Source organism: Pelodiscus sinensis, chromosome 2 (assembly GCF_049634645.1).
Source record: "Pelodiscus sinensis isolate JC-2024 chromosome 2, ASM4963464v1, whole genome shotgun sequence".
Taxonomy (NCBI): domain Eukaryota; kingdom Metazoa; phylum Chordata; order Testudines; family Trionychidae; genus Pelodiscus; species Pelodiscus sinensis.
Window position 1 is genome coordinate 92,033,474 of NC_134712.1, and position 13,016 is coordinate 92,046,489.

Genomic DNA, 13,016 nt, shown 5'->3' on the forward strand with positions numbered 1-13,016 from the left:
CTTGGGGAGGTTGTGAAGAAAAGAATAAGAAGGGAAGATAGAAGAGGAATAGTGGAGGAAGACACATTTGAGGATGTGGGTTAGAGAGGAAAAAGAGCTGGTCTAAGCCACATGAAGGAGAGAGAGTGTTGCAAAGAAAGAATGCAATATTGTGGAGGGCAAAGTGGTGGGAGGTACCAGTGGAGGAATCAGTTGGGTTATTAAACAGTGCAGTCCAGGCATCTGTTACAACAGTACTAGATCTCTGTCCAGAAATTGAAGCTACATGAGGATCAACCAGAGATACGTCCATTTGAAAATGTATTGGAAGAAGCAAAGACTTCAGTTCAGAAGTTGACTGATAAGGGCACTTCCACTAACTCCTTAAATAAAGAGGACAATGTTTGACAAGTCAGTTTGAAAAGTAAAGCACACAAACTTTATTCTTACAGATCTACACCACTAACTTCTGGACTCTGCATAGTTTTTATAGATGCCTGTCTTCTAACCACGAATCTCTGAGGGAGTAGCAATGTTAGTCGGTACCTTTAACAACAACAGATAGTCCTGTGGCACTATCATGAGCTTTCCTGGGTAAAACCCACTTCATCAGAATTTGAGATAGAGTGCAAATAATAAGCAAGATATTTATAACAGAGGGGGACAAAACAAGTACCTGTCAATTGTTGGACTGTTACTAATGATGCTAATTAAGTGAGCTAGAAGTATCTCATTCTTATCTTTTGATGTAGAAAAGAAGTGTTAGAGTCAGGGGAGATTGGCTTTATAATATGACATCTAGTTCATGTCAGTTGAGTGGAATGCCGCACCAGGGACGGATGAGAGTGCCGCGGGGCCCAGGGCAGAGCCGCAGGGCCCCAGGCAGCGAAATTTCGCAGGGCCCCTCCTTTGACATGGCGCATATGCCGTGGTGCCACGGCGCATGTGCGGGGCCTCGGGAAGTGCGGGGACCGCGGCAGCCACCCCGCTCGCCCTGCCCTAAATCCACCGCTGTGCCACGGTACCTGTAATAACGCTGCCATGTGATCAGGACACACTGGAGATTTAAACACACAGTGGAATATAACATGATCAATAAATGAAGATCTGACTTCATCTTCTTCATTATTATCACTAATGGTTCAACCACATTGTTTTGCTGTCTCTTGGGATGACAAGCAGGAATTCACCTCTTTCTAGTTCCAGTCACAACAGCTACAGCCAGATGATCATTCTTTTTGCTCATTCAAAATAATTTTGTGTTCTGAAAGAACTTGCCTTCTGTGCGATTATGAGCATATTGGAAAAGTCTGGAAGTACCAGACATATGAGAAGCCACCAAAAATGAATGCACTACATCTGAGAGGCTCATTAATAGACTTGTGCAAAATTACAACCAGAAACCAAGAAGGATGTAGATATAGTACTCCATATAAGAGGCTTGCATAGCCAACTTTAATTTCTATGCTGATTGAAAAACATGAGTTAAATCTAATAAAATGGTTGTGAGGCATTTTTCAGTTTTTACTGTATTGCCATACTGCCCACCTTTGCTCTAACAATCTCACTTCTCATCCATCCTCACTCTCTCCCCAGGTATTTTTAAACACTCTGCCCCCTAGTTTTAATTCCTAAGGAAAACACAGAAAGTGGGGGGAGGGAGCAAGATGACAAAACATTTTAGAGAGGAGAAAACAATGCAGGAAAGTGCCAAGTAAAATTCTAGGGGAGGAGACATGAGAAAGCAAGAAAAAGTTTAAAACTGTCATGGAAATAAGACTATGAGAGGGAAAAGAAAAAAGGAAAGAATAAAGAGAAAAATACCAAGAAAAGAGGAAAAACATTACTATTAGGTTTTTATTTGAATTCATTAGTTTATTTTATTTTCATTTATATAGTTCTCTGAAAGAGTATGGGTGCTGCAAAGAGATGGTGAAAGCCAGTTAGTCTAGTAGTTTTTGGTTTCCTTTATTTGTGTGTTTGTGTGTGGTTTGTTTGTTGTTCAATGGTTTAAAAAACAAAACTTTAAGGTCAGTTGTGTCTGACTTAGGCAGGCATTCTGAGAAAGTGGATTTGATGCCAATTGTGACCTAAGGATGGGAAGAACTTTTATTTTTTAAGCTTGATTAGAGCTTTCATCCACAACATTTTGTTATTATTATCATATCTTACATTTGGTTAGGTATAAAAAGCTTGCAAAAACAACACAATTTTAACTGGAAAAAGCAGCAAATTTCCTTTTTGCATCTTATTGCCTCTTTGTCTTTGTTAGTTAAACATGGTGGCATTATTTTGGTCCTCTTGCTATTTTTTTTCATTTGGGCTATACATTTAAATTGAGCCTCTATCATATTTTTCTTTAAAAGTTTCTACGCAGCTTGGAGACATTTTACTCTTGTAACTATTCCTTTCATTTTCTAACTAGCTTCCTCATTTTTATATAGTGTCCCTTTTCAAAATTTTGTGGTGAGCTTTTTTGGTATTTTCCCCTACACAAGGATATTAATGACTTAATTGTTTCTGTGAACAAGTCATTGAGCTATATTCACCATTTGGACCAGATCCTGTGTAACAATTAGACTATTCTTGATATACTCCTTTCTCCTTTTGTGAGTTCTAGGGTTTGCTGCTTCAAGAAGCAGTCATTAAAGGTGTCTAAGAATTTTGTGTATGCGTTCAGTCCTGTGGTGACATATAATCAGTTCATATTCAGATAGCTGAAATCCCTCATTATTACTTAATTTTCTATGTTTCTAGCCTTTTTTGGTCTCCATGAACATTACATAAGCATCATCATCTTGGTCAGGTAGCTGTAAAAATATTCCTACTGCTATACTCTTATTATTCAAGATTGGATTTTTTTATCCTTTGGTACAGCTTATTCTGTTGTAACTGAGAGAAAAATTTGGTTCATTTTCTTTTGACATTTTACCTTTCTCTATTTATACCATACAAGTGTAAGCTGTTTTAATTTGCAAGCCTTTTTATATTACTTCTTCATTCATTATATTAAAGGGACATCTTGTGGCCATTGGGTATACTTACAAAATATATTTTTCTTTTTTTTCTTTTGTGTTTCCTTTGTTAAAAATTTCTTTACCAATGATAAAGTATCACTCATGTTTTATGCGTTCTAAACTATACTGTATAATTATAGTACTTGAAACTTATATGCAGAGTCTTTTGAAACAAACAAGCATGCAATAAATATTGTTGCTCTTCCTTTTTTTATAGGTTAATTTTTTTCTCTTACTTCCTTTCACCTTAAAGGCCCTATTGCCACAAATTGAGGGGACCCATACAGGTGCAAGGCTGCAGAATCACATCTATGAACTCAGGCCAACCGGCCAGGTTAGCACCATGTGTGGGGAACTGGTATGGCCTTGGAAAAAAGGCTGAACTATGCCCTTGGAAGGACTAGACTCGAGGAGTATCATGGGATAAGCCACCACCACCCTGATTGCGCCCCAAACATCCTCATTCTGTCATCTGTCACCACTGAGAATAACTTAGTTTCATTCTCTTTAGAATTCCACTTCAGATAGTTGAAGGCTGCCAGCAAATCTTCTCTCATTCTTCTTTTCTGCAGACTAAATAAACACATTTCCTTTACCCTCTCCTCATAAGTCCTGTGCTTTTTTGTTGCTCTCTGCTGGACTCTACCCAGTTTGTCTATATTCTTTCTGTAGTGGGTGCCCAAAATTGGACACAGTGCTCCAGTGGCTTCAGTAATGCTGAATAGAGGGGAATAATCTCTTCCCTTGATCTAGGACCTGTTTTTGACTTAATTGCAATCCAGTCAGTCCCTCCTATTGAGCATGGGTGAGCCCTATGCATGGGAAGGAACCTTGAGTTAGTGTGCAATTTAATTTTAAATAACAGGGATGCCCCCAACCCTAGTATCTGGAGACATCTTTACTTATCATAAATGTACTCATGCTAGAAGAGGTAATGGTACACCCAAGAGAGATATCTGATACTATAAGCTTTTCATTTCCCTCTGGAGTTGGGATCGTGGGGAGCATGCAGAGCAATTTCTGGAGCTCTCCATGAAACTTCCATGGAGGTACTTTGCAATCCTCTGCCAAAGGTTTCTAAGAAAAACAGCCTTATTTCTTCTGCCACAGTAGGACACTTTCCCATCTTTCTCAACAATAAGTGCAGCAAGCAGCACTGTAATACTATACACAGGCTAGCAGCATTCAGGATACCAACGGCAGTTGCGCTTTCTCTGCATTTGTTATCTTCAGTGAGATATCACCTCAAATCACCACCGCATGTGAAAAACAATGCCAGTATTCAGTGCCATTGCCCTATATTATTAGAATCATGCAACTAAGCTATTCTCTCCCTTTTTCCCAACTCACAGTGCCTCACTTATCATGGCTGGTGTTCTGACTAGCAGCATGCACTGTCACTCCTAAAGAGAAGTGAGAAGGTAGTGTTTAAAATTTTCTGGGAGAAAGGAGAGTGAGTTCAGCGTGTTACGTTGTGCTTTCCATTGTGAATCCATGGACAGTGGTATCTCTGTTTATTGTAGCTTCAGCTGCTACCATTACTGTGTTCAAGATCTCTCCCTCTGCACCTGTGGAATGCCCGAGCCAAAAAAGGAGTTGAAAGACTGGGACTGAGGATAACATGTTTCACGAGATCCTGCCAGCCAGTATTGCATCAGACAATGCATACAAGATGAGCATTGCCTACAGCCTTCAGAAGGATAGAATGGAGAGAAGAAAAACCCAGAGAAAGAAGGGGAAGGATGTGCCTCAGGATTGTTCACTCTTAGGCTTGCCTACCACAGCATCTCATTGAGAATTCAGTATAGAAAGGTCCCAAGCCATTCCACATAGCATCTGGGGCACTACCCCTACCATTTCACCCCAGGAGGCATTAAGGGCAATCACAGCTAAACATACACTGATCTGTACATGCTTGTGGTCTCAGATGGGATTTTACTTGGGGTCACAAGTCGTCCCCTGTCCTTCCCACTCTTGCTGCCACCACTGCATGCTAGCTCAGTGAGAGCTATGACAGGAATGCCTAAGCACTGACGTTTGTTTTTGCCTGTTGGTTTTGAAAAGATGTGTGTGTGTGTTATGGGAAGAGATTCTGCCAGTTTTGGGAGGAGTCTATTTTCAGCATGTTTATACACTTCTTTGATATTCTAGTTCAGTGGTCCGCAACGCAGTGCCCGCGGGCACCATGGTGCCCACCAGGCCATTTCTGTGCACCCGCCGAGTGATCAGGGCCAGCCCCGCCCCCTGGGACGTGCCGGCCCCTGGGCGCGTAGCATCTGGGTGGCCCTGTCCCCGGGTGCATGGCGCAACCACTGTGCCGGCCCTGAGCACGCGGCGTCTGGGTGGTGCCAGCCCCTGGGCACGCGGCACATGGGCTGTGCCGGCCCCGGGCACATAGCGTATTGTTGTACCAAATAAAAGCAAGCAGGATCTTATGAGGGGGATAAGGCAAAAAGCCACATTTATTGTAAAGATAATAATAAAAAAATAAAGAAAAGATAGAAGCAAACAACGTTGTTAACTACTTAACCCTTATACATATAAACATTCATTCATCCATTCATTCAGGTTCTGTGTATTTGTTATAGTTACCAGCCTGGAAGTTGCTTGTGACAGAATACTGGCCAGGTATTTTGTACACAAGTGATGGTAGTGGGGAACGAAGTCCTGATCAGATGCGCATCTGAAGCTCCTGGTGGGCTGGCAGCAGAACCTTGGACTCTGATTCCATAGTTTTTTAGTCTAGTTCTTATAGGAATTTTTTCCTATGCCAGTCTATGGAAATTGCTGCATCATGATGTCGTCTCCAGGGTGGCTGCCAGGTGCTCGTCAGTGATCTCATCGGGTGGACCTCCAGTACTTGGGTTTTCTCCACTTGACACCTTTTGGTTGCACTGGCACCTGACGCCTTCTTCAGCCCTTTGTTGCTGTATTCTCAGGCTGGCACCTCTCAGAACCATTCATTCATCGTCCAAGCACTCTCTCATACATTCATACAGTATTTTGTATAATAATAAAAGTTGTAGTTACAAACGTTTCTGGGTGGTATTGCTTAAAACATTCTCTGAGTGCTGAGTAAAGTTACAATGTTTTAAAGAGAACAGGCGTCAATTATGTAACAATGCCCTTAGTCAATTACAGGGCTTGGCTTCCATAGCAGAGTTAGTGGCTTGACAATGCATTGTTACAATGTATCTCTGCAATGTCAATTTCAAGCAGCCCCCTTGCACAAGCTTGAGCATGCCCTGGAGCACAGAGGGGGCGCTGTTTCTGGCTACATAGGATTATATTCTTAACAGTTCTAAGTTACATGACCTAATACATTATATTCTAAAGGGGCAATAATAATAATAAATCTAAACATTTAACAATCTTAACAAATAATAATAATAAGAAGAAGAATTAATAATAAATCTAAAACACTTTAAGTTGTGACCACGCCATTTCTGTGCACCCGCTGAGTGATCAGGGCCAGCCCTGCCCCCAGGCACGTGGTTCATGGGCGGTGCCGGCCCCTGGGCGCGTAGCATCTGGGTGGCCCTGTCCCCGGGTGCATGGCGCAACTGCTGTGCCGGCCCTGGGCACGCGGCACATGGGCTGTGCTGGCCCCGGGCGCATAGCGTATGAGCATCCCCACCCCTGGGACATGGCACAGGAGTAGCGCCGGCCCCAGGTACGCAGTGCATGGGCGCTGCTGGCTCCTGGGCGTGTGGCACAGGAGTGCAATGTATGGGTGGCACCGGCACTGGTCATGCAGGCTATGGGTGGACCCGCCCCTGGGTGCGTGTGCAGCCCCGCCCCCAGGTGCCCGGTGCGTGAGTGGCCCCATCCCCGGGCACCCGGCAGCCCCAAAAGGTTGGGGACCACTGTTCTAGTTACTATTCATACTTTTATACACTTATTTCATATTCTAGTGTTGTCCCCACCCCCAGCACAATCTCACAGCTCTCATTGGCCAGTTTCTTGCACGCACCCCCCCGCATCCCTGCCCCAAGTCACCTTATACCATAATCCCCTACTCCTCCCAGTCACAACCTAGATCCTTGCACCCCTTCCTCCACACCTGCTCTAGGTCACAATCCCCTCTCAGACCCTGCACTCCCTCTTGTACTCCTTCTCCAGATCAGAATCCTCTCCTGCATCCATACCCCCTCCTGGACCCTGCATTCTAGGTCACAACTATTTCCTTCACCCAAACCCTCTTCTGAATCCCACACTCTGTTATGCACCACAATCCCTTACCCTAAAGCTTCCTCCTATACCTAACCTCAATTACAGACTCCACACCTCCTCCATTAATATAAGAGTACAGACCTTGACCGCTTACCATATTCTTGGAGTGGCCCCATATAAAAAAATTTGCCCACCCCTGTGTTAGCAGCACAGAACTCTTTTCACACAAGCTCTGGCTCCTGGGTTTGAGCACCCACTATTTTTTCTGGAGCAATGTGACGGGGCACCAGACTCCGCCGACGCGGAGCACACGGCACCCCGCACTCTCCGGCGTGCCAGGGGTGGGGGAGGCGTCGGTAGGGACACAGCGGGACCAGCCGTGGAGGGCGCCGGGAGCCGGAGACGCGGCAGTGTGCGGACAGCCCTCCGGCTCACATGCTCCGCCTGCACGGGCATGGCCGGCAGCTCGCATGTCACTGGCGAGGGGTTCCCCGCCGCTGACGTCATCAGCCCACGCCCCGGGGCGAGGGGCGGGTCTTTGGAAGGTGGGCCTTTCAAAAGAGACCCGGGGAGGGCCAGCGAGGAGGAAGGCAGCCGGGCAGGCGCAGGGCAGGGACAGTTGCCCCAGCCAGAACCCGATGAACCCAACACAGCCAGGATGACCACCGTTGGTGTGGGGGACGACATTGCGAGCCGGGGGAAGAACTAGACTGGCGAGGAGGAGGAAGCGGCCCAGGACAGGGGCTGGAGACGGCGGCGTCGCCTCCACCTTGTAACCCCCCCGGAGGGTTGGTGAGTTATGGGGGAATCCCCACCAACCAGGCAGCGCTAGTGCATTGCTGCCTTTAGGGTCCTGGGTTGGGACCCAGAGCGGGGGTGGGCCCGAGTCGTCCTCCTTCCTCACGCAGGATTGTGTATATCCAAGACTCTGTGGACTCCCCCTCGAGCCACGAACTCTACGTTCTAGTTGGACTAGTAAGGGAAACACAGGTGGTGGGAAGGTGTACGAGTGGACAACCCCAATGATGACTGGGCTGTAAGCCTGAGGGGGAGTCCAACCCATGACAAGCACGCACAGAGATGCCTTTGCAGATTTGTTTGATGAAGCTGGAATCAACCCCCAAGCTCAAGTGCAGACTTTCTCTTCAGTTTCACTGTACCTCAATTGAGAGCTTAACAAAAACATTATTTGCAGTGAGCTGATCTAACAACACACTTACAACATTATTTATGCAGAGACAAACATGCAGTTTTAATCTGAAGCAATTATTTAAATTTCTGAAATCAAAAAGGACATGTGTGCTAGGTAGGGCAACTGATCTTAATGACTAAAGAATAGAATTGAGTGAATAATGCAACACACTTTCTGCAATTATTCTTTCATTTAAAAAAATGATTTGCTTAAACTGCACTGCCAACATTTTGAGTAGTATCGCATATTTGTCAGTCAGCGAGTTTAAGCCAATATTATGGAACATTAGCAGACAAGACATATAAAATTCAAAACTGCAGGTATTTACATCAGAAATCTGCTTCCAAGAGTGATGATCATCCCAAACATACCACGTGATATGTGTCCTATTAAAGTAATCTGAATAGTGGATCTCTTATTTTCAGAGTAAATTGCTTGCGAATACTCTATCGACTAAGAATTTCGTAGAAATAATTTGGTAAATAATTTTGAATAGGAAAAATCATTTTTGGAGGCAGGGTTGCAATTTGTCAACGAGAAGCTTAATAAATGAATAATTGTTTGTTATAGATTATTTTCTCAGAGCTAAAAAAAGATATACAAAATATTAACTTACTCTGTGTCTTCTTTGCTAGACATATACACATAATATCATTATTATGGAAGGCCTAGGGATATTTGCATGCATGTTGATTTAATTGTTTACTAACTCACTTATTCTCAAGATAGGTATATTTGAGAACCTCCCCAAACAACCATTTGTCCACAGTACAAGCAGAAAATAATATTGGAATTTCAGATACTATGTTGGATCAAGTGTGGATAAATATTGACTTCTTACTAGATACTTGTAGCTTACATTCATGAATCTCTCATTTTCTTCATAGAAACATATTTAATAATATACTTCTATTAGTTGTGTGTCAACATGTGCATGGAGTCCACTAACCCTCTGGGAATTTAAATGATGTGATTTGTTGTACTTGGACTGTGCATATGCTGACGTTACTGGATACTTGAAGTATTTTTCCTCCTCCTCCTCCTTGTAAGCGAGTCATGACCCAATGATGTTTCTTAAAGAGCAGGTATGGCATGGACCCCAGTATTCTTAAATGTTTTATTTTTATTTACTTTTTGGCATGTAAGGAGGACAATGTTGTGGTCTTTTAAATGAGTTTCCAAACGTAACCAGAGTTTGTTTTGTAGTGGTGCTGACATTATTGTTTCGAGAAGGTTCTGTCTAGAAAGAGGGTGATTATTTCCCAACGGTTTTTTATTTAGTTAAATAGTTTCTAAACTACAGATAACAGGAAATATGTTGAAGAAATTGTGGCAAATAGAGCCCTAAGGATATAACTGGAATGTGAGGTGCTAATGTCATTGTCCTCTTTCCCACCGATAGTGACAAAAAGCAAACAATATATTTTTGGGGAAAAAAAGATGTTGTGGCTGTGTAACTGGTAATGGTTATTATGCTAGGATTCTCCTATCTGTGCACTGTATCTCTACCGTGCTACAAATTTGCAGTCTGCATAAGACAGTTGCTGTTTTTAGAGGCAGAGTTGCTGCAACTCATTGAAAAGGAGGCACCCACTATCCTCTTTAAGATGAAGACTTTATATTTGCTTTACCTTGTTTTGTTTGCCTTAGTCTAAAATAAGTCACTAAAGACCTGTTGAATTGAAAAAGTTGTACTGATTTAATTAAAGTATGTTTATAAACTAATTTAGTTAAGCCAGTGCAAAAGGCTATGTGTACACTCTTATCTTAGTTAAAAAGTTTATTTTTATTAGATTATTTCAAATAGGAATTGACCTCAGATAAACCAAAGTAAGACACTAGATATCTGAAATAGAGATGTCTACACTGCCTTTTACATTGGTTTGATTACATGAGTTTAAAAGACATTTTAAGTTGAACAGGTGCAATTTTCTTGCGTAGAAGAGGTTTAAAATTGACTGTATAATTATTCTATGTGAATGTAAAAACATAATACACGTTTTAACTGGTGTGTTAAACTTTGAAGTGCATTTATGAGTAACAGTACTTAACAATCGTTTTCTGTCATCTAGGCATCGCAAGCAAAAGTCTACTCTCAGATTTATCTGGCAAAGTTGTGATATTCTGCTCCTTTCTACATCCTCTTCATAGATCTTTCACCCTCCAGATGGCAAAGGGTAACCATGGGATGCAGTACGTTTCATATTGTTCCAAGGGCTTTGTGATTTTTTTTTTACTTGAGAACATTTTAGAAGTATTATTCGTTTCAGTTTGCCATTTGGCTAGTATACTATGTGATGGAGTTATGTGTACATTCAGGATTTCCCAAGACACTAAGCCAGGATTATCAAAAATTACTAATGATTTTAGGTAGGGTACCTAATTTGAGACTCTTAAAGGGGTCTGATTGTATGAAAGTGCTTAAAAGTCAGGCCCTTTTAAGCAAGTTAAGCACTGAAAAATCAGTTGTAATTTTTGAAAATGTTAGCTTTCGGGACCACGATTTCAAAATGTGCCATTAATTTTGCAGCATAGTGTCTATGAACACAAATGACAGAATTTATGCATACAAACTCACTTAGGGTATGTCTACACAGCAAAGTTATTTCAAAATAACAGACGTTATTTCAAAATAACTGTACAAGGGTCTACACAAGCCAACATCTATTTCAAAATTAATTCAAAATAACGGAGGGCTTATTTCGAAATTGGTAAACCTCATTCCACGAGGAATAGCACATATTTCGAAATTGCTATTTCAAAATAAGTGCCGTGTAGACACTTAGAGTATATTTACACTACAAAGTTAATTCGAACTAACAGCCATTACTTCGAATTAACTTTAATAGGGGCTACACATACAAACCACTAGTTTGAATTTAAATCGAACTAGCAGAGCGCTTAATTTGAACAAGGTAAACCTCATTCTACGAGTAACGCCCAGTTCGAATTAAGTAGTTCGAATTAAGGGCTGTGTAGCCACTTAATTCGAACTAGTTGGAGGCCAGCCCTTCCCAGCTTGCTCTGGTGGCCACTCTGGGCCAAACCAGGAAAACTCTTCTGCCGCCCTCCCATCCCCAGAGCCCTTAAAGGGGCACGGTCTGGCTACAGTGCTTGTGCCAGTTGCAAGCCTGCCAACACCCAGCCAGCAGACCCTGCACCTGGCACGGCATGAGCCAGCCACCCACTGCCACTCAGCCCTCCTCCTCTTCCCAGGACCAGGCTGGTGGCTCCCAGGAGCCTGCCCGGGGCCGCAAGAGGCGGGTGCCCACCTGGTCTAGTGCAGACATCGTGGACCTCATCCACGACCTCCGCACTAGGCACAGGAAAGAAGCCGTCTAGGGCAGAATAGCTGCCAGGATGGCCACCAAAGGCCACATGAGAACCCAGGAGCAGGTTTGCATGAAAATCAAGTTGGTCCAGTGAGACCCCCCAACCCTGAGCTTAGAACATAAGAACATAATAATGGCCGTACTGGGTCAGACCAAAGGTCCATCTAGCCCAGTAGCCTGTCTGCCAACAGTTGCCAGCACCAGGTACCCCAGAGGGGATGGACCGAAGACAATGACCAAGCGATTTCTCTCGTGCCATCCATCTCCAGCCTTCCACAAACAGAGGCCAGGGACACCATTCCTACCCCCTGGCTAATAGCACTCCATGGACCCAACCTCCATGAATTTATCTAACTTCTCTTTAAACTCTGTTATAGTTCTAGCCTTCACAGCCTCCTGTGGCAAGGAGTTCCACAGATTGACTATGCGCTGTGTGAAGAAGAACTTTCTTATTAGTTTTAAACCTGCTACCCATTAATTTCATTTGGTGTCCTCTAGTCCTTCTATTATGGGAACTAATGAAGAACTTTTCTTTATTCACCCTCTCCACACCACTCATGATTTTATAGACCTCTATCATATCCCCCCTCAGTCTCCTCTTTTCTAAGCTGAAAAGTCCCAGTCTGTTTAGCCTCTCTTTATATGGAACCTGTTCCAAACCCCTAATCATTTCAGTTGCCCTTTTCTGAACCCTTTCCAAGACCAAAACATCTCTTTTGAGGTGAAGAGACCACATCTGTACACAGTACTGAAGATATGGCGTACCATAGTTTTATACTTCCCCTCCTCCTTTTCCCCTGGCTTCCCCCTTCCAGCTCCCTCCTCCCACGTTTCCCCCTTCCCTCTTCCACCCTCTCTCTTCCCCTCTCCCACCTCCTTTTCCCAGTCTCCCCAGAGGTTAATCCCCTCCCCCAAGTTTTGTTAAATAAAGAGTTTCTATTTTTAAACACACGTGTCCTTTATTTTTTACTTCAGGAAGGGGGGCTAGGGAGGGGTAAGTGGAAGGAGGTGAGGGAGGAATGGAGCACGAGCCCCCGATGGGGAGGACTGGAGTGGCTCTGTGGGCTCCTCGGGGTGGAAGCTCTCCTGCAGGGCCTCCTGGATCCTGACAGCCTCCCAATTGACCCCCCCTGGATGGCAGCCTGCGGCAAGTACAGCCGGGTTGATGGCCGAGTGCTGTGATGTGCCGAGTGAGGGCACTCAGGGCACTCCAAGACAGGACTGCTTTGCTGTCCCTCATCAAGGTAGACAAGCAAGCGGGGAACCCAGAGAACTGTCTGTCCGGGGTGGGGGGTCAGGTCCCTTTAAGCACAGCCCTGGGCT